The 20,414-nt window shown below is 41.0% G+C and overlaps 1 protein-coding gene across 1 annotated transcript in view; it reads left to right on the forward strand.

The window, feature by feature from the left end:
• The window catches only part of LOC113035143 (protein NLRC3-like), a 312,272-nt gene that overhangs the window by 280,300 nt on the left and 11,558 nt on the right, over positions 1-20,414 (forward strand). The gene's annotated exons all lie outside the window — the stretch shown is intronic.

Raw genomic sequence — 20,414 nt, forward strand, 5'->3', positions numbered from 1 at the left:
TCTACTTTTTAGGTTCATCTCAGGTTTCCACGCTGAGTTGGTCATGACAGTTGCCATGTGTGATGGCATGCCACACATGGTAAGCTCCACACCTCACCACCCGTTGATTGACTTTAGTTTAATTTACAGTCACTACTTTAAAATATTCCATTTATTGTTCAATATCGTTTCTTTATTAAATGTATTCATTTTTCCATCACACCTTCCAATGTTTATATGGCGTGCACACATATTAACCTTGCAAGGTCAAAGCTCTGTTTTATGTTATATTAATACATCTTTGTTTGAGTTACCTGGGGGTTGGTGTCTCCTCCTGTCTGGCAAAGGGCTGGGAGACCTGAAGTACTACTGACAGCCTAATTGGATTGCACCACATGCAGGTGAACGACTGCGTCATCAGGACAACAAAGTAGAAATTATTAAAAGAGTAACTTTTATATATGTGCGTTTAAAGCAGGGTGTCAGTTTTTTTTGTTTTTTTTCCACATATGTTGGATTATGTTTCTATATATATACTTTGTAAAGGGTATTTTAAATTAATGAAAATGAATAAATATGATTGTTTCTTTTACCTGTTTCGATGTCTGCCATATCATTAGTATGTTTCGTGGGAATTAAATGTTTATTTAACATGTACGCTATTACATTTACTCTACAAATAAAACCAAATTTAAAGGCTGTTGCATTTTATTGCCTTTTTTCTTTCCTTTTCTTAAAGTTATGAAGGCATCTTGGATGCCATTTAAGTGAGTGGGGGTTAATGCCCCACACTCTTTTCTGTCACTGCTTTGAATGCACAGACTGGTCTTAATGTTGATCTTTGTAATCTTCAGTGTTACGACCCGGCTCAAAAGCCGCAACATAAAAAAGTAACATGTGACCAACACAAAAGAGCACAACAGTCAAACCCAAAATGATTACCTGACCTGCTACAACACAAAACCAAAAGTACACTAAAAACAACAAATCCCTTACTTTCCCTACCCTAGTCTTCAGTGGTGTACCAGGCTCGAGGCAACTTTAAACGCGAACTCGAGAGCAGGCAGCAGACCAGAGATATAGTCTCCTACCAAACTCTGAAGCGTACCCCCACCCAGGATAGCCACCAAACACAAACTAAAACAATAAAGCAAAACAACAAACAAGTGCTTCGATGGAAGGGCAGCACAGTCACCCAGCTGAAACACACTAAAGGGAGTTTGCTCAATTACACTGAACACCATCACTCACCCACTTAAAAGCAAAACAAACTGACATTCAGTCTCCACTAAAATGTCCAAAGATCCCGGACGAGCCACCACTTATGTTATGTATAGTGTGATTTGGCCATCTGAACATGCTACCTATATAAATCCCAGCAGGAAGCATGTTTTAATAGTGTGATTTGGCCATCTGAACACGCTACCTATATAAATCCCAGCAGGAAGCATGTTTTAATAGTGTGATTGGGTCATCTGAACACCCTACCTATATAAATCCCAGCAGGAAGCATGTTTTAATAGTGTGATTGGGTCATCTGAACACGCTACCTATATAAATCCCAGCAGGAAGCATGTTTTAATAGTGTGATTGGGTCATCTGAACACCCTACCTATATAAATCCCAGCAGGAAGCATGTTTTAATAGTGTGATTTGGCCATCTGAACACGCTACCTATATAAATCCCAGCAGGAAGCATGTTTTAATAGTGTGATTGGGTCATCTGAACACGCTACCTATATAAATCCCAGCAGGAAGCATGTTTTAATAGTGTGATTGGGTCATCTGAACACGCTACCTATATAAATCCCAGCAGGAAGCATGTTTTAATAGTGTGATTTGGCCATCTGAACATGCTACCTATATAAATCCCAGCAGGAAGCATGTTTTAATAGTGTGATTGGGTCATCTGAACACCCTACCTATATAAATCCCAGCAGGAAGCATGTTTTAATAGTGTGATTTGGCCATCTGAACATGCTACCTATATAAATCCCAGCAGGAAGCATGTTTTAATAGTGTGATTGGGTCATCTGAACACGCTACCTATATAAATCCCAGCAGGAAGCATGTTTTAATAGTGTGATTGGGTCATCTGAACACCCTACCTATATAAATCCCAGCAGGAAGCATGTTTTAATAGTGTGATTGGGTCATCTGAACATGCTACCTATATAAATCCCAGCAGGAAGCATGTTTTAATAGTGTGATTGGGTCATCTGAACACACTATCTATATAAATCCCAGCAGGAAGCATGTTTTAATAGTGTGATTGGGTCATCTGAACATGCTACCTATATAAATCCCAGCAGGAAGCATGTTTTAATAATGTGATTGGGTCATCTGAACACGCTACCTATATAAATCCCAGCAGGAAGCATGTTTTAATAGTGTGATTGGGTCATCTGAACACGCTACCTATATAAATCCCAGCAGGAAGCATGTTTTAATAGTGTGATTTGGCCATCTGAACATGCTACCTATATAAATCCCAGCAGGAAGCATGTTTTAATAGTGTGATTTGGCCATCTGAACACGCTACGTATATAAATCCCAGCAGGAAGCATGTTTTAATAGTGTGATTTGGCCATCTGAACATGCTACCTATATAAATCCCAGCAGGAAGCATGTTTTAATAGTGTGATTGGGTCATCTGAACACCCTACCTATATAAATCCCAGCAGGAAGCATGTTATAATAGTGTGATTGGGTCATCTGAACATGCTACCTATATAAATCCCAGCAGGAAGCATGTTTTAATAGTGTGATTTGGCCATCTGAACATGCTACCTATATAAATCCCAGCAGGAAGCATGTTTTAATAGTGTGATTCGGTCATCTGAACACCCTACCTATATAAATCCCAGCAGGAAGCATGTTTTAATAGTGTGATTCGGTCATCTGAACACGCTACCTATATAAATCCCAGCAGGAAGCATGTTTTAATAGTGTGATTGGGCCATCTGAACATGCTACCTATATAAATCCCAGCAGGAAGCATGTTTTAATAGTGTGATTGGGTCATCTGAACACCCTACCTATATAAATCCCAGCAGGAAGCATGTTATAATAGTGTGATTGGGTCATCTGAACACGCTACCTATATAAATCCCAGCAGGAAGCATGTTTTAATAGTGTGATTCGGTCATCTGAACACCCTACCTATATAAATCCCAGCAGGAAGCATGTTTTAATAGTGTGATTGGGTCATCTGAACACGCTACCTATATAAATCCCAGCAGGAAGCATGTTTTAATAGTGTGATTGGGCCATCTGAACACGCTACCTATATAAATCCCAGCAGGAAGCATGTTTTAATAGTGTGATTGGGTCATCTGAACATGCTACCTATATAAATCCCAGCAGGAAGCATGTTTTAATAGTGTGATTGGGTCATCTGAACACGCTACCTATATAAATCCCAGCAGGAAGCATGTTTTAATAGTGTGATTGGGTCATCTGAACACCCTACCTATATAAATCCCAGCAGGAAGCATGTTATAATAGTGTGATTGGGTCATCTGAACATGCTACCTATATAAATCCCAGCAGGAAGCATGTTTTAATAGTGTGATTGGGTCATCTGAACACGCTACCTATATAAATCCCAGCAGGAAGCATGTTTTAATAGTGTGATTGGGTCATCTGAACACGCTACCTATATAAATCCCAGCAGGAAGCATGTTTTAATAGTGTGATTGGGTCATCTGAACACGCTACCTATATAAATCCCAGCAGGAAGCATGTTTTAATAGTGTGATTGGGTCATCTGAACACGCTACCTATATAAATCCCAGCAGGAAGCATGTTTTAATAGTGTGATTGGGTCATCTGAACACGCTACCTATATAAATCCCAGCAGGAAGCATGTTTTAATAGTGTGATTGGGTCATCTGAACATGCTACCTATATAAATCCCAGCAGGAAGCATGTTTTAATAGTGTGATTGGGTCATCTGAACACGCTACCTATATAAATCCCAGCAGGAAGCATGTTTTAATAGTGTGATTGGGTCATCTGAACACGCTACCTATATAAATCCCAGCAGGAAGCATGTTTTAATAGTGTGATTGGGTCATCTGAACACGCTACCTATATAAATCCCAGCAGGAAGCATGTTTTAATAGTGTGATTGGGTCATCTGAACATGCTACCTATATAAATCCCAGCAGGAAGCATGTTTTAATAGTGTGATTGGGTCATCTGAACACGCTACCTATATAAATCCCAGCAGGAAGCATGTTTTAATAGTGTGATTGGGCCATCTGAACATGCTACCTATATAAATCCCAGCAGGAAGCATGTTTTAATAGTGTGATTGGGTCATCTGAACATGCTACCTATATAAATCCCAGCAGGAAGCATGTTTTAATAGTGTGATTGGGTCATCTGAACACGCTACCTATATAAATCCCAGCAGGAAGCATGTTTTAATAGTGTGATTGGGCCATCTGAACACGCTACCTATACAACGGAGCCATTAACCACGTAAGGTAGCATATTCTGATAAGTTAGCACGGATTGATAGACAAGACTATAAATTTACGCTACGGTAGGATGTTTTGACAGAACACCGGTTCTCGTCGCCAACATTTTTCTTTTGTTAAGCTTACTGTTATCAAGGCATGGTAAATGAACAGTAAACCTTGCCTGATGACTAATCTTCCCGTTTCCCTCTCATTGATTTATTTGGGTTGTCATGGCAGAAGTATTAAACGATGCCTTTTATTAGAACATAAGCATTTAAATGGAGTAATTGTATTTGAATTAGTTAAATATGAGTGGGCAACTCTGACCATGACAAGACTGCATTTGCTCTAAAAACTTAATAAAAAATTTAGACATATTGTTGTCATTATTTTTACTCTTCAATTTTATGTGTTTTTTTCTTTAAGATGGTATCAGAAGTTGCTCCTCCACCATGAAAAAAACCATCTGCATATATTCTTTCACTACATCCACGATTCTCCTCTGTGGTCTTCCTCATTCATCCTGTTTGGAGCTTAATGTTCAACATCCTTTATCTATTAAAATTACAGAAGGAGAAGAAAGTAATCATCAGAGCAGGAATCATGATAAATGATAAATAGATTACCAGTACATACAAACATAACACTTGCATAATTTCTCTGATAACGCTGCATTGGATGGGTTTATTAACTGTGGGCTGAAATTGTACTACAGTCTGCTGGTGAGGAACTTTTTTGAGTGTTGAATAAAATGTCCTCCACAATCTGTATATGAATTGTCATTAAAACCACAGAGATTCTTACTTATAAAGGAAAGAAAAGTGGGACAAAGCCCATCAACATATAGTGTATATTTTCTGAAACATTACAAAGATGCAGGTAATTCTGGGTTCACCTGAATTACAGATTAGACTGGTGGACAAACAGATGTTGTGTACAACTGGTGACAGCATCAGTGACAACAAATTAATCAGCGAGGCTGGAAGCAGAATTAGGAGGCGTCAGAGTCAGCGAGGGTCAGAGATCGACGAACAAATTGCCCACCTTCATGGATAATGCATCCCCCTCAGAAGGATTCAAAATTAGGCCACGAAGAACAGTTCAGGAAACCTATTTTGTTTCGTCTGTGAAACTGTATAAATAAAATGTAAATTATGTTAAAGGCAAACACATTTGTAAGCCATAAGAAACAAACATGCTTTGCAATATACCTTCAAACATCTGTATAGATTTGATACATTATTTATTAACTGAATTTGCTAACATGTCTTACATAGTGAGTGTGTCACGGCTGCCGAGGCGAGCCGTGCGGAATAAATGAGGATCCAATCACAGGCAGTCGTGGAGAAGTGAAGGTGATTTATTGAACACAAAAAGAATGTGGACAAACAGCAAACGGGGCTCGAACTAAACTAAACTGGGAAACAACTAAACTACAGAGCACAATCCTGATTGAAAACGAGCAGAGGAGAATGACGATGAAAAGCAAGGAGAAGGCACGGTGGATACACTGAGTAATACAGACGAACCGGCAACATGCAGGAGAACACACAGGGCTTAAATACACACACACCAGTAATCAGGGGATGAGAGACAGGAGGGCAACACAGCTGGGAGAAATCAGAGCTGATGGGACAGGGGAAATGTAAACTGAACATACTCACATCAGACAGAGACCTTCACAATAAAACAGGAAACTCAGACACGGGGAACCAAACAAGACACAGATCTAAACAGACAGCTTCACAAACAGATGGGGTGACACCATAGACAGACAGAGACACAGACTCAAAGGCAGACCGAATATCACACATAGAACTCAAACAATAATAATAATCATCATCATCATAATAAACTAGAAAATGATAACTAAAAGCACTGGGTCACTGACCCAGGACCATGACAGAGTGTTTCTTTTACTGATGATATTTCAGTGATATGTATTTTTTATGACTAAATAATGCTCTATCGAACACCTGGCAATAACAGCAGGTGTGGCAATTTTGTAATTTGTTGTTTAAATTTGATATTATTGTAGGCAGTATATTTTCTTAGCCTTTGTCATACTCATGCTTAACCCTCTCAGGCTCAAATTAAGTTTTTGTTGCTAATGCACAAAAGAATACCTGCAGTGGTACTTCTGAGTAAAAAACTCATGAAATATGTATGTGGGGTGATCAGGTTGTTAGCTTTTAACTGTTGCATATCTGCAATGCCTGCCTTGAGAGGGTTAACAAAGCAATCTCAGAAACCGTACAGTAATCTTGGGTGTGTGGGGGTCACCCAGAGTCAGAATCTAGTGAGATATCAGTGTCACCTCTTACAGTTTTCCTGTAATCTGAGCTCAAATATGAGAAAATATAGAGTACAGTACAGTAAATTGGGTAAATTTTACTGTTAATTTTCTCTGAATCGTACAGTAATTTGGGCTGTGGATCACAGGGTGGAGTGGAAAAAGTGGAAAAGTGGAGATGAACCAAAACTGGGAGTGGATTGTGAAGTACAATAGTGTCAGGACCAGAGTTGGTCAAGTTACTTGAAAAAAGTAATCAGTAACTAATTACTGATTACTTCCCCCAAAAAGTAATCCTGTTACTTTACTGATTACTTATTTTCAAAAGTAATTAATTACTTAGTTACTTTTTAAAAACACGATTTACAACCTGAATAGGTGATAAAGCGATAGATCTTTCAGCCCAATTCTACTTTTTCTGCATAATTCATCATATAAAATGTAATCAAATGGAAAAGTCTCTCTTTTTAAAACTTGTTTAATTAGTTTTAATCTTTTAACTTTATGCATCAAGCAAAAATTGAATTATATGTAACATTCTCTGACTGGAAGAAATTTGTTTAATATTTAAACTTATTTTCTGCCCATTCCAGCACATAAAATAAAATATTTTTTGTGTTTACACTCACTCTTTCAAATAGATGCAAGTAAAACACAGCAGAAAATAAATAAAATCAAAGACTAGCGGTCCTTTGGCTCTATTTTCACCTGTAAAGCAGGAGTAGGGTAGGCGGAGGTTTACCCTGGTGCAGGTGTGCCGCGGTCAGTTGAAGAATCCGCGAGTTTCTCTGTGACTTTCCCATTACGTCGTAGCGCACTCGGTGCTTGCTTGGAAGTTTAGGGGGTTTTTTCGCCGTAAAAAGAAGTTTTCTTCCCACGCACAACGGACACTAATGTTTTTGTCACTTTTTATGGAATCAAACTCAAAGTAAGGTCAGTACTTCCACGCTTTAAACGCTGCACGCTCATACTCTCTCCCGCACTCGATATATTATCCATTGTTGATCTGCACACAGCTGTTGTCACGGACGTTGCACTTGCTTACGTCACTGTCATGAGACATTCTCGCAAAAAAATCACTGTTTTAGTAACGCAGCGTTCCTACGGGAAAGTAACGGTAATCTAATTATCGTTTTTGCAATAGTAATCCCTTACTTTACTTGTTACTTGAAAAAAGTAATCGGATTACAAGTAACGCGTTACTGCCCATCTCTGGTCAGGACACAAAAGACTGCATTTCTAAGCCAGTCGGCACCCGTACCGTAATATGCATAAGAATAGTGCAACAACATTTTAGGTGCGGCTGGCTTGACTGTGTGGTCGTAAGTGAGGGCTCACTTGACCGCGGTCAAATATGGTGCTGGAGAAACAAACTACAGAGAACTTCGTAAAGAGAGTATTGAGTGCTTTGGCGATGTAAATGGACTGGTTCTTATATAGTACTCAAAGCACTTTAAAGAACTTGCCTCATTCAGGTGTACGCAAGCACTTTTCTCTGTAAGCACTTTCTGTGTAATGTTCACACACATTCGGAGAGCAACTCTGGGTTGGTATCTTGCCCAGGGATATTTGGCATGCAGACGGGGATTGAAGCACCTTCCTCTACTACCTGAGCAAAGCCACCCCATGTTCGTCTGTGCACAGATTTCTTTCAATACAGTATTATCACAATTGTGCAAAAATACAGGCATGAAAGCTTAAAGTGCGCGATCACAATAAAGGTGACGCTCAGAGACTGACTGAGTGATCTGAGAACTCATCAGCCCTCATCACTGCCTTCACTTACTTGCTGCTATGGGTGCAGGAATAACATAGTTATGCAGTTATCTGGGACTCTCCACCATTTGACCTTAGAACTGAAGAAGCTTCTCGGATGAGAGGTGAAACGTCTTCAAGTAACTTAAAGAAGTCCAGACGCTTTTCTTTACAAGCTCCTTTGACCAGTTATGCAGTTACTTTCTCAGTCTGCTAGAGCCTCCACTTGAACGCAAGAACCTTCATTTATCTTCTCAAACGGAATTCAAAATGTTTTTTACAAATTGAAGGATTAAGATATAAATCGCAGAAGCATCGATCCACACATTCAAAGAAGAACAACCCAACAAACTCTTCATAAAACTCCAAGAGATATGAAAATCTTTATTTCTGTCTATTCTGTGTTGTTAATAACATCACATCTTCACATAGTAGCAAAAACATATTAAACAAACATTAATCTCAACATGCATACTGTACTTCAAGTTTCTCTCATGGAAAGGCCAGTGTTACTTTTATAGTATCCTTTCCATAAATATCATAAATATCTTTACCCATGTAGTGGAATTATTTTATTTTTTCATTTTAGTTAACAAGTATAATGTGACCACATTCACTTTTTATCAGGACAAGCTACACCACCACGGTGGTTAGCATACAATAACACTGCCTTGTTCTCAAAGCTTCTTGCTAACTGTACTTTTTTCTGAGATGTTCTCTTTAAGTAAGGATACTGAAAGTGTAAGCAGTGTATACGGTCACATCACGTGCTTAAGGTTGTGTTAGCACTGATAATTCCTTCACAGTTCTTTAAAGATGCTGAAGTCATCATATCAGCTGTAAATGCAGTGCTGCTGCTGTCCTTACGCTATACTTTCAAGCATCACACTTTCTTACTGACCAGTTTATTTCCACTTTTTATGCTCTAGTATGGTGTGACTGAATGAAGTCAGCAAACCAAATTCTGTCCATCTGAGGATGAGAAGAAACTTGCATGAAATGGGAAGAATGAGATGAAGATGGCTCCTATGCTTTAGACGTGGCACTGTTTCTGCCATTGTAAGTACGCTAATGCTTGAAAGATCCATTAAAAGTCTGACACTTCACTCTTCAGCTGGAGCGTCCATCAAGTTTTACATTCCAGGTTTCCTCGTTGGGATTACGACTCAGACGATGATGTGAAAAATTAGTTATTACATTAAACCCATAAAATCAACACTGGCAAAAAAGCCGTGCACTTCACAGAGCAGCTTTCTATGGCCGAGCAGCTCCTGCAGGTGTAAGGTGTAGGTGTCACAGCACTCTGGTCCAAAGAGGTTATGTGCAGCATGCAGACAGAAAATGGCTTTACAGAATATGACTGAATGTTGAGGCACCAAAACACACTCAGTCTGCCCCTCAGTCTGATCAAGAAGAAAACCTGACTGAGCGCTTCATAACATCAGTACGATGATGTCCCAGAGGCCATGTTCAGGTTATTCTCCCGTCCACACTGAGCGGGCGGATCAGTGGAGTCTGCATTAGCTTTAACAGAAAGGTCTGATTTAAGCAGGTAAGCTGAATAGACAAGAAAAGCTAGAAAGCTTTATCAACTATAACCCCAGCGAGGACCTTGACAGGTGTCTTGTGTACAGGTGAAGGCTGGACAGTCAGCAGGATACCTTCCTAACATTTGTCATTCCCAGCATTGAACCGTTTCCTGGCACAGCCTCAGTGAAACAGAGCATCGTTTCCACCCCACAGTTACAGACAGGCTGTGCTTTTCTTTGGTAACACCGTCGAATGAGCCCCGTGTCCTCTCTCAGTAGCTGCTTTCGTGTCCTGTCAGGATGTACAGGCTGCTCAGTGCTGACGGGTCATCAGTCGGTGTGCTCTGAAGGATGATGGCTCTGCACATTGTCAGCAAATGAGAAGGAGATGAGTTGTAAAGGAGAACCAGAGAAAGGCAGTACTAACCTAAAGCCAGTGCCTCCACCTGCTTCTACTCCTCCCACCTCTAGTACTAACACTACTCTACTGATACTACAACCACTGTAGTTTGACTTTAATGCTACACACTGGTACAGTACTGGTACACTTACTGGAGTTTTACTCCTGTTCCTGCTCATCACCACGCCTACTACTTTTTTAAACTTTATGATAAGTGTGAACATTTACACACCAGCATACAAACAAGTTTAAAGTAGAAAAAGGAAGCAAAGAGCTGAGAAATACATAAAACATAACACAGAAGAAAAAGAAACCTTTGCAGGGATTCCTTCTACATCCAGTTTGAGTAGAAACTAACTGAAACACAAGGAAAGAAGATAAGATCAACTAAAATAAGGGTTGTATAATAATACTTAGTACTGGCAGCCAGCAGCGCCAAGCCTCAGCCTCCCAGTAGACACACCTATGGTACCGATTTAAAATCCTACATGTCTTTGTTCTCAGGTTTTCACGTTCACAAACTTTGGTGTCCACTCTATTTGCCTGCCAGGCTGACAATGATTTAGATCACAGAAACATTTTTAAGCTGTTATTCCTGGTTTCACAGTGGAAAACTCCGGGTAACGTCCATTATCTTTGCTCCTGTATAAGACTTTCCTGAATGCTGAGGTTTGGTCTTCCACATGAAATTCAGTACTTTTGTTTCAGTTTCATTAATGATGCATTGATTTTGGACATCGATGTAATATATATGTGATACACGACAGTCTTTGAGTCCGTCCTTCTCATATATAATCCCACTGTTTTTGCACTTCAGATGATTCCAGTAATGACTGATTTAAAAAAGAAAAGTGAAATATTTCTAATGAACTCACCACGATTCTTATTACAAACTTCATTAAGAGCTGCTGGATCAACAGGGGTGTCCTGGATTTGTTAGTAATATAATATAGTAATATATTATTATTAGTTTTAATTATTTAGTCAAAAATCAATTCCAGACTGCTCTGAGCAACATGCTGCAGCGAGAGTCCTGACAGGGACTAGAAACAGAACATTTATTGGCTCCCTGTTTTATCCAGAATAAAAGATTCAAAATCCTCACATAAAAGGTTTTGAATAATCAGCCCCTGTCTTATCTTAATGACCTTATAGTACCATATCACCCCATTAGAGCACTTCGTTCCAAGTATTTAAAAGTAAAATGGGAGCCAGACCCTTCGGTTTCCAGGCCCCTCTTGGTAAATGGTAAATGGACCGGTTCTTATATAGTGGTTTTCTACTCTGAGCACTCAAAGCTTGCCTCATTCACCCGTTCACACCCATTCATACTCTGACGGATGCACCGAAGAGCAACTTTCATGCAGGATATCTGGCATGTAGACGGGGAGTAGGTGACCTGCTCCCCCACCTGAACTACAGCCACCACTTCTGTGGAACCAGCTTCCAGTTTGGGTTTGGGAGACAGACACCCTCTCTACTTTTAACATTAGGCTTCAAACTTTCCTTTCTTCCCTGAATCCTCCCTTAGTTAGCCTAAGTCTAGGCTGCTGGCGGGTTCCCGTGATGCACCAAGTGTTTCTTCTTCAGTCGCCCTTTTCACTCACTATCTGTTTAAACACCTCTCTGCATTCAATCATTAGTTGAGAATATTCTCTGGCTCTCTTCCCCAGATTGTCTTTGTCCCGTCTTCCTCCTCTCACCCCCCCAACCAATCGCAGCAGATGCCCGCCCCTCCCCCAGCCTGGTTCAGGTTTTCACCTGCTAAAAGGGAGTTTTTCACCTTTGTGCACCATAATTGCAGGGCCTTTATCTTAAAATATACAGTGTCTTGAAGTGACTATTGTTGTGATTTGGCACTAGAATAAAGAAAATTAGCACTAAGGAAAGTAGTTTTCTGTACAAAGTGTCAGGTAGACAGTAGTTGGTAACTTTAATGGCTGTTTTTCTTTGGAGGGCTGCATGCAAACACATAGGCTGCATTTCCTAAATCCTTGGATCTGAGTAACCAACAGAACAAACACTCTAGTGTGACTCCTGCTTTAATGCTACCATTAATGCTAGCAGTATTCATGCTACTTCCACATGCTACTCTGAAAATCACTTCCAGGTCTATTAACAATAGTATCAAGAAAAATACTATCCTGATTACTTCTGATGTACTAGGATTACTAGTTTCTCACAGTGATTGATAGCTCTTGTCAGCATACAGTTAACATACCTGTTTGTTCCCAGAACTCTGAACACACGACTCTCATCTGTAATTTCTTGTGTTACCTGCACATAAAGTGAAAATTCACATGTGTAATGACTTAGAACTAATATGATAAGCACATGATACGAGCTCAGCCAACGTTGGATGAATTTACTAGTTCATCACCTCATCTGAAACTCCTCCCTTTGAGGCCATGCTTCCAGAATGCCAGCACACTATCCTGCAAGCAGACTGACAGAACAGGAGGTGTCACTCAGCTTTCAGGACACACATCAGCTCTCATTCACTTTGTTTGTCACATCATCATTTCTACCTAGTGTTTCAATGGGGAAGTCAAAGACTATTTCTGCAGCCAGCTGTCTGGATGGAAGTCCTTGCAGGTTCACGATCTTTACAGTTCCTGTCCAAACAGTACACAGATTGAGAATGAGCATGAAAGACATTTGAAGGATTCACAATATGCGAGGGGACTTACTTTCCAAGGTGATGAGAACAGTGTCTCGGTCCAGCTGGGTTACCTGCACGACTCTGAGTGCTCCACTATCTCCTGATGCACGGAAAGAAGGAAGCTTGTTGCAACAAGTTGAAGCTTGAAGCTTCAGGAAGTCAGCAGAGACACGCAGAAACGGTCCTACCTGGCACTGGAACAGGAGCGCCGTTCAGCTCTATAATATCAAACCTGAGCTGTTGGCCGGTTGGTGGTTTATCATTACTACAGTCTCTCACTCCAACACACAGCTGAGAAGAGAATCTGGGAGTCTGATGGCGAGTTGCTGTGAAACAGTCACCAAGGAAAACAAAAAAAACTAAATAAATTCTCATGGATGGTTAAGTGATGCTTGTTAAACCTGAGCTGAACCTGTTCATACAACCGTCAAAAACAGCACAACAGAATTCTTGTATGATTATTAAATCTTGAGATTAAAGATAAACCGATGCCATCCACCCATCCATCCATCCATCCATCCATCCATCCATCCATCCATCCATCCACCCGTCCATCCGTCCAGCCGTCCATCCATCCATCCATCCATCCATCCATCCATCCATCCATCCATCCATCCACCCGTCCATCTGTTCGTCCAAACATCCACCCATCCATCCATCCATCCATCCATCCATCCATCCATCCATCCATCCATCCATCCATCCATCCATCCATCCATCCATCCATCCATCCATCCACCCACCCATCCATCCATCCATCCATCCATCCATCCATCCATCCATCCATCCATCCAGCCGTCCATCCATCCATCCATCCATCCATCCATCCATCCATCCACCCGTCCATCCATCCATCCATCCATCCATCCATCCATCCACCCGTCCATCCATCCTTCCATCCATCCATCCATCCATCCATCCATCCCCTAACTGCACGTCTTTGGACTGATGCCACTTTTCCATAATGTTGTGGCACAGGCGTGTTTCTCCAAGCAGCACTGTGTTAGGACTGCAGACAGGCTTAACACAGAGCTCTGTTCTCACAGTACATACATTATCGTTATGAAATGTGCGAGACATTCACAAAAAAACTGTCAATTATCTGTGCTATGTGATCTAATGGTGCATGCTGGCGTTGAACTGTGTGCTGATAACACTGTTCCTGTAGCACAGAAAACACATGGTAACCATTCAGTTACACGAGCTTGGACCCAGAGAAGGTGCTGTTGGTGTTTTTGGACGGCGTTTATACAACGTTTCTTTTATTTAGTCTCTAAAATCTTGTTGGGCTTGAATAAAAAGTATGCATATGTTATTAAAAAAAATCAATTACATTCTTCAGCTTCAGATTTTGATATGCTGTCTGTCTACTTTTATGTAATCCAGGTCTAATGACTGGTTTGCATTGTGGAAATAGGGGTTAGAGTTAGAAAGGAAGACATTTATTCAGGTGGCAAGTTCGACATATCTGTACAAACCTTTAGATGCATGAACTTTTGAAGAGGCTCATACCACAAGAGTAAAACCAGGCCAGATGGGACAGCCCCGCACAGATATGTACTATCTGTGTATGGGTTTCTTGCTGAAACAGAGAGAGCAGGACTAAGTGTCTGCAGTTGTTCTCCGTGAACAAACAGACTGACCAGAGTAACTCGGCATTGCTTACCTACACTGCACCTCCTACAACCTTTAGTGTCAGGAATCTTTACAGATATGGTAAACTTTCTGTGGCCAACAGAGAATATCCAGGTCAGAACAAGCAGACAAAATTGGGTTTACAGTATCCTCCTTCCTCAAAATCAAGTGGTAGCATCATACATGACATTATTAACACTGCTGCACCTACAGCTCCTGTTTCCCTGCATCTGTGATGGCGTGTCGTACCTGAGACTGATCCGCTCAGTGAGGCGGTTGGTGCTGAGCGACAGGCTGCTGTGTTTCTTGTGCAGATGTCCTTTCTGTTCAAACAGAGCTGGCAGGCTGTGCGAGTAAAGCTGGGACGACTTCCCTGCAGGATGGAGCCTTTTTAGAGCAGCATATTATCGAGTGGACACAATGTTCTCCGTTTGTGTCACGCTGTTTGTTACCTGATACGGACATCAGCACATTGTTCAGAACATATAGCCATATACATCGCTGAGGGAGGAGCTGTGGGGAAAAGACAAGCAGTTCACTGAGACTTCAAACATCCAGCTTCAGTCATCAGACTGTTCCAGAAACATCATTTCCTGGTTTTCAGTGCTCCTCCTTTCATCAGGAGCTGCACTCCTTACTCAGGTTTTTCAGGGTGATGCGATTAATGACTTGCACTTTTTTGTTATTACTTGCATTTTTACACAATGCTCTTCTACTCTGACTGACACTTTCAACTACCAGCTTGACCGCGCATCACTCTTTTCTACCTCAAAACGACCAGTTACACATGTCTGCATGAATTCTGCACGCACGTTTGCACTACAAGCTGCACACAAACACGTGTGCACATCCATGATTTACTCCAAACCTAACTTAACCTTCGGCGCTTTTTAACTTTCAACCCCTTCAGTGGAAACATTGGGAGAAGTTTGCCAGTGTGGTATTATAATATTATTTTATGCCACGTTAGACCCCTAATTGAAGATTGTGAATTATTATGTAGTTTTAGTTTGCATTATTCTCCTGAATTAGAAGAAGGTGATAACTATTGCATTTGTTAAACTGATTTGCATTACATTAGACTGCTGATTTATTGTGAATGAATGATATTGTTTCATGATGCATTATACTGCTGAGTTATAAGAAATACTGTTCGCAGAAAGTCATCGCCTTATTTGTCTGATTAGAAGAGAACAGAACATGCTGGAGTTTTCTGCCCCATCTCAGCAGGAGCAGATAAACAGGGAGCCAAGGTCGTAGCTTAGGCGCCGTGTGAGAGAAAGCATGTGAATGTTTAGGCTTTTATGATAAGGTGGAGGCCACTAGAGGCTATAAGAGTTTGATCAATGCTCCACCATTTTGAGATCTGATGCTGTCTACGTACGGTGTCCATCTCCCACGCGTGTGATCATTAAAATCATCGTTTGACTCAACCCGGTCGGACCAGTGTTGTTATTGTGGTTTTTCCTCTTGTATCCATCCCCAATATTTGAATCCGTAACACCATCAAACTCGTCGTTGGAGGGGAGAGGGAGGGGAAACAGGAGGACAAAGGATGGCGGGAACAACTGAGCTGTAGTGCTTTTTTTTTTTCAACTGTGCAATATTTGCAATATTGTTTTATATTCGACCTTTTTTGTGGGGCAAATAATATTGACACCAGTCATTTTGTGTTTTTCTGAAATTATTCTGTTATTGTGTACAAAATATTTAAAAAATTCAGCTATATATGTTGATGCATGCTTTTATTACCAGTCGCATTGATTGCTGTAACGCCCTGCTCTCTGGTCTCCCCAAAAAGAATATATCACCCTTACAACTTTTACAAAACTGCAGCTCGTGTGCTGACGAAGACCAGAGGGTGGGCCCACAGTACACCGGTTTTAGAATCGCTGCATTGGCTCCCCGTGTATTTCAGGATCGATTTTAAAGTTCTTTTATTGGTTTTTAAATGTCTTAATGGTCTGCTTCTCTCAATGACTATCGCCCTGTAGCCCTCACCTCAGTAGTGATGAAGTGCTTTGAACGCCTGGTCAGAGACTTCATCATTTCTTCACTACCAGACACACTGGACCCACTACAGTTCGCTTACCGTCCAAATCGTTCCACAGACGATGCCATCTCTCATCTCCTCCACACATCACTCACTCACTTGGACACTAGAAGGGGGAATTATGTTAAAATGCTCTTCATAGACTACAGCTCTGCATTTAATACCATAATTCCCTCCACACTCACCACCAAGCTGGAGCATCTGGGACTCAGCTCATCTATGTGTCAGTGGATCTCCAACTTCCTAACTGGCAGACCACAGGCAGTAAGGATGGGCGGACATGTCTCAGCCTCCACCACTCTCAGCACTGGAGCCCCCCAGGGGTGTGTTCTGAGCCCCCTGCTGTACTCTCTGTACACATATGACTGTGTGGCCACTACCAGCTCCACCACCATCATCAAGTTTGCTGACGACACCGTCGTGGTGGGCCTGATCTCTGATAACAACGAGACGGCCTACCTGAAGGAGATTAGGAATCTGGAGAACTGGTGCCAGAGGAACAACCTCCTTCTAAACGTCAGTAAGACAAAGGAGCTGATAGTGGACTTCAGCACTAAGCAGGAGAGGAACTACCAGACCCCCGTCATCAACGAGTGCCCAGTGGAGAGAGTGGACAGCTTCAAATACCTCGGAGTTCACATCACGCAGGACCTGTCATGGTCCTGTCACATCAACACCGTGGTGAAAAAGGCCCGACAGCGTCTCTACCACCTCAGACGCTTGAGAGACTTCCAACTGCCCTCCAAGGTGCTCAGGAACTTTTACTCGTGCACCATAGAGAGCATCCTGACGGGAAACATCTTAACCTGGTTCGGGAACAGCACCATGCAGGACAGACGAGCTCTACAGAGGGTTGTGCGGTCAGCTGAGCGCACCATCCGCTCCGAGCTCCCTGACCTGCACTCAATCTACAGCAGGCGGTGCTGGACCAAGGCCAGGAAGATGGTGAAGGACCTCAGCCATCCCAACAACAGACTGTTCTCTCTGCTGAGGTCAGGAAAGCGATTCTGCTCCCTGAAGACCAACACAGAGAGACTGAGGAGGAGCTTCTTCCCGCAGGCGATACGGTCTCTCAATCACACCACCACACAGTACTGACCCACACATATGGTTCTTACACACACACTGGACTTTCTGGACATTGTTTTCACTTCATCACTTAAATCACTTTAAGCATATTTGCACTGCACAAGACATAATGTGGATTGCACAACACTGGTCACTATATTCTTCATTTCCAGTTAATACTTGTACAGCTGCTGTTATTGTGTATATATTTATTTATTTATATTTCTTCATACATTCTTATATAGTTCTATATTGTGTATTTTGTTGTACAGTTATTTTATTTTCAACTTTAATTTATATATTTTATCTTATTCTCCCAGTTAAATTTACCCTTCATTCTAATTTGTGTTGTACAGTTATTTCATTTTTAACCTTAATTTATATCTTATTCCCTCCTAGTTAAATTTACCCTTTTTAATTTTTCCTATTTATTTCCTATTTATTTCCTTTTTTTTTTTTCTTTAGGTCACGAGCAGTTGTCCAAGCATTTCACTGCATATCGTACTGTGTATGACTGTGTGCGTGAAAAATAAAATTTGAATTTGAATTTGATTTGGGCCGTCTTATCTCTCAGATCTGCTTTTACCATATGAACCCTCGCGGACCTTGAGGTCCTCTGGTACTGGCCTTTTGACTGTTCCCAAAGACAGCACACATACTCACGGAGAGGCAGCTTTTCAGTGGTATGGTCCTCGTCTGTGGAACAGCCTGCCGGAGGAGCTCAGGGCCGCAGAGAACGTACATGTTTTTAAGAACAGGCTCAAGACCACCTTTTTAATTTATCTTTCACCTAACGTTTATTTATTTTATGCTTATTTATTCTATCCTGTTATTCTATTTATTAATTTAGGTTTTACCTAATATTTATTGATTTTATTCTTACTCATTTTTTATCTTCTTACTATTTCTATTGTATCCCGTTCTTATTTACTTTATCTTTTTACCCTGTATATATCCTATTGTGACATATCTCCAGTGTTTCCTCGGAGGGGGCTCTCTGCACCGGGGCTGTGATCGACCGTGGCTGCTGGGGCTCTGGGGGTCCTCTCAGCCTGGCTGGGGGGGGGGGATATGGGTGCATTCATGATTGTTTATGTTAATGAGAGTGTGGGGGGTTAGTTGGAGGGCGGGGTGGGGTGCTTTTAACCATGTAAAGCACTTTGTGCTACTTTTTTTGTATGAAAAGTGCTTTATAAATAAAGATTGATTGATTGATTAATTTCCCAGCTTTGGTCATTATATACAGTATTTTGGAGACAGAGAGTTACAGACTCTCTCCCAGACCACGGACTCATAATACAAGTCAGAGCTTTATAAAAAAAAAAAAGTTGTGTTTTCTAAATTGGAGTTCAAGTTATTTGTACTTCCAATAGTGTTAACATACTACACAGGTCATGAACAAGATTTCTTTTACATTTTCATTGTAAATGGGCTGAAGCAGTTAATTAAAAGTAGTCTAACATAAATGTAAACGCTGTAATTTGATTATTTTAATAAACCATGAAACTTGGATGGATTCGATGCCGGCGTGACCACAGTGCACACGTCTGCTGTCGCTCACAGTGGTCCAAGGAACCGCTCAGGGAGTTTGTGTGTTCGCTCAGACACCTGAAAAATTAGAGGGAACATTGGGCCTATGACATTCAATACCCAGTTATTAAAATGTTAAGTGTAAATCATCCCCAGCCCACAATAGCAGCTGAATTTACTACGATTTCAGATCTTTTTACACGTCAATAAGAAACCACCGATGTGTAAAACAGGCTGACAACAGAATGACGTAAACCACACTGCTGCAACTGTGCAGCTCTCAGGTTTTATCTATTGTTTCTCTGTGTGGCCAGCAGGGGGAGGTGTTTTTTTTTTTTTTTTAAATATTAATGAAAACATTTTTCATGAAAGTTGCAAATTTGTTATCTGTTTTTATGACATTTTTCACTGTGGATTACAACAACATCAACATTAGAAAATGAAATACATTTATAGTAGGTGATCATTAATCACTATTATTGGCACTATTAAAGGGCCCCAAAAATCAAACTTTGCTTAGGGCACCACGGAGGGCCAACCCTTTTTACACTTCAACGATTGTACACAAAATACAATCATCCATCCTTCTATCTATTTATTTTTGTCCACTTATATAATTCAGCATCACAGGGAAGCTGGATCCCAGTTGTTTTTCACAGAGGGCCAAGCAGTGGAGGGAGCTGCCGACCTCCCAGCAATACATGTAAAAGCTTTATTTTATGCTGACTCTGGTCATCTTTATCTATCATAAAAATTTGCTTCACGATCTGAAACACGTAAGTGTGGCAAATATGCAAATAGCTAAGAAATCAGGATGGGGTAAATCGTTTCTCACTGCACTTCTGTTAGGCGACTGAATAAAAACACAAAGTCAGCAGTCTGGCTATGAATGTCTTTAATGTTTCCAAGATCAGAATCACATCAGGGTGTACAACCTCACCCCTGGCGCCGTTGCCCACCTCTCAATTTTAAATACACGTAGACATTGAGGGCTACCAGGAGGGGCTATGCGCTTACCTGCTGCTGAGTAATTGCATATGA

The sequence above is a fragment of the Astatotilapia calliptera genome, chromosome 13 (assembly GCF_900246225.1).
Source record: "Astatotilapia calliptera chromosome 13, fAstCal1.2, whole genome shotgun sequence".
Lineage (NCBI taxonomy): Eukaryota > Metazoa > Chordata > Actinopteri > Cichliformes > Cichlidae > Astatotilapia > Astatotilapia calliptera.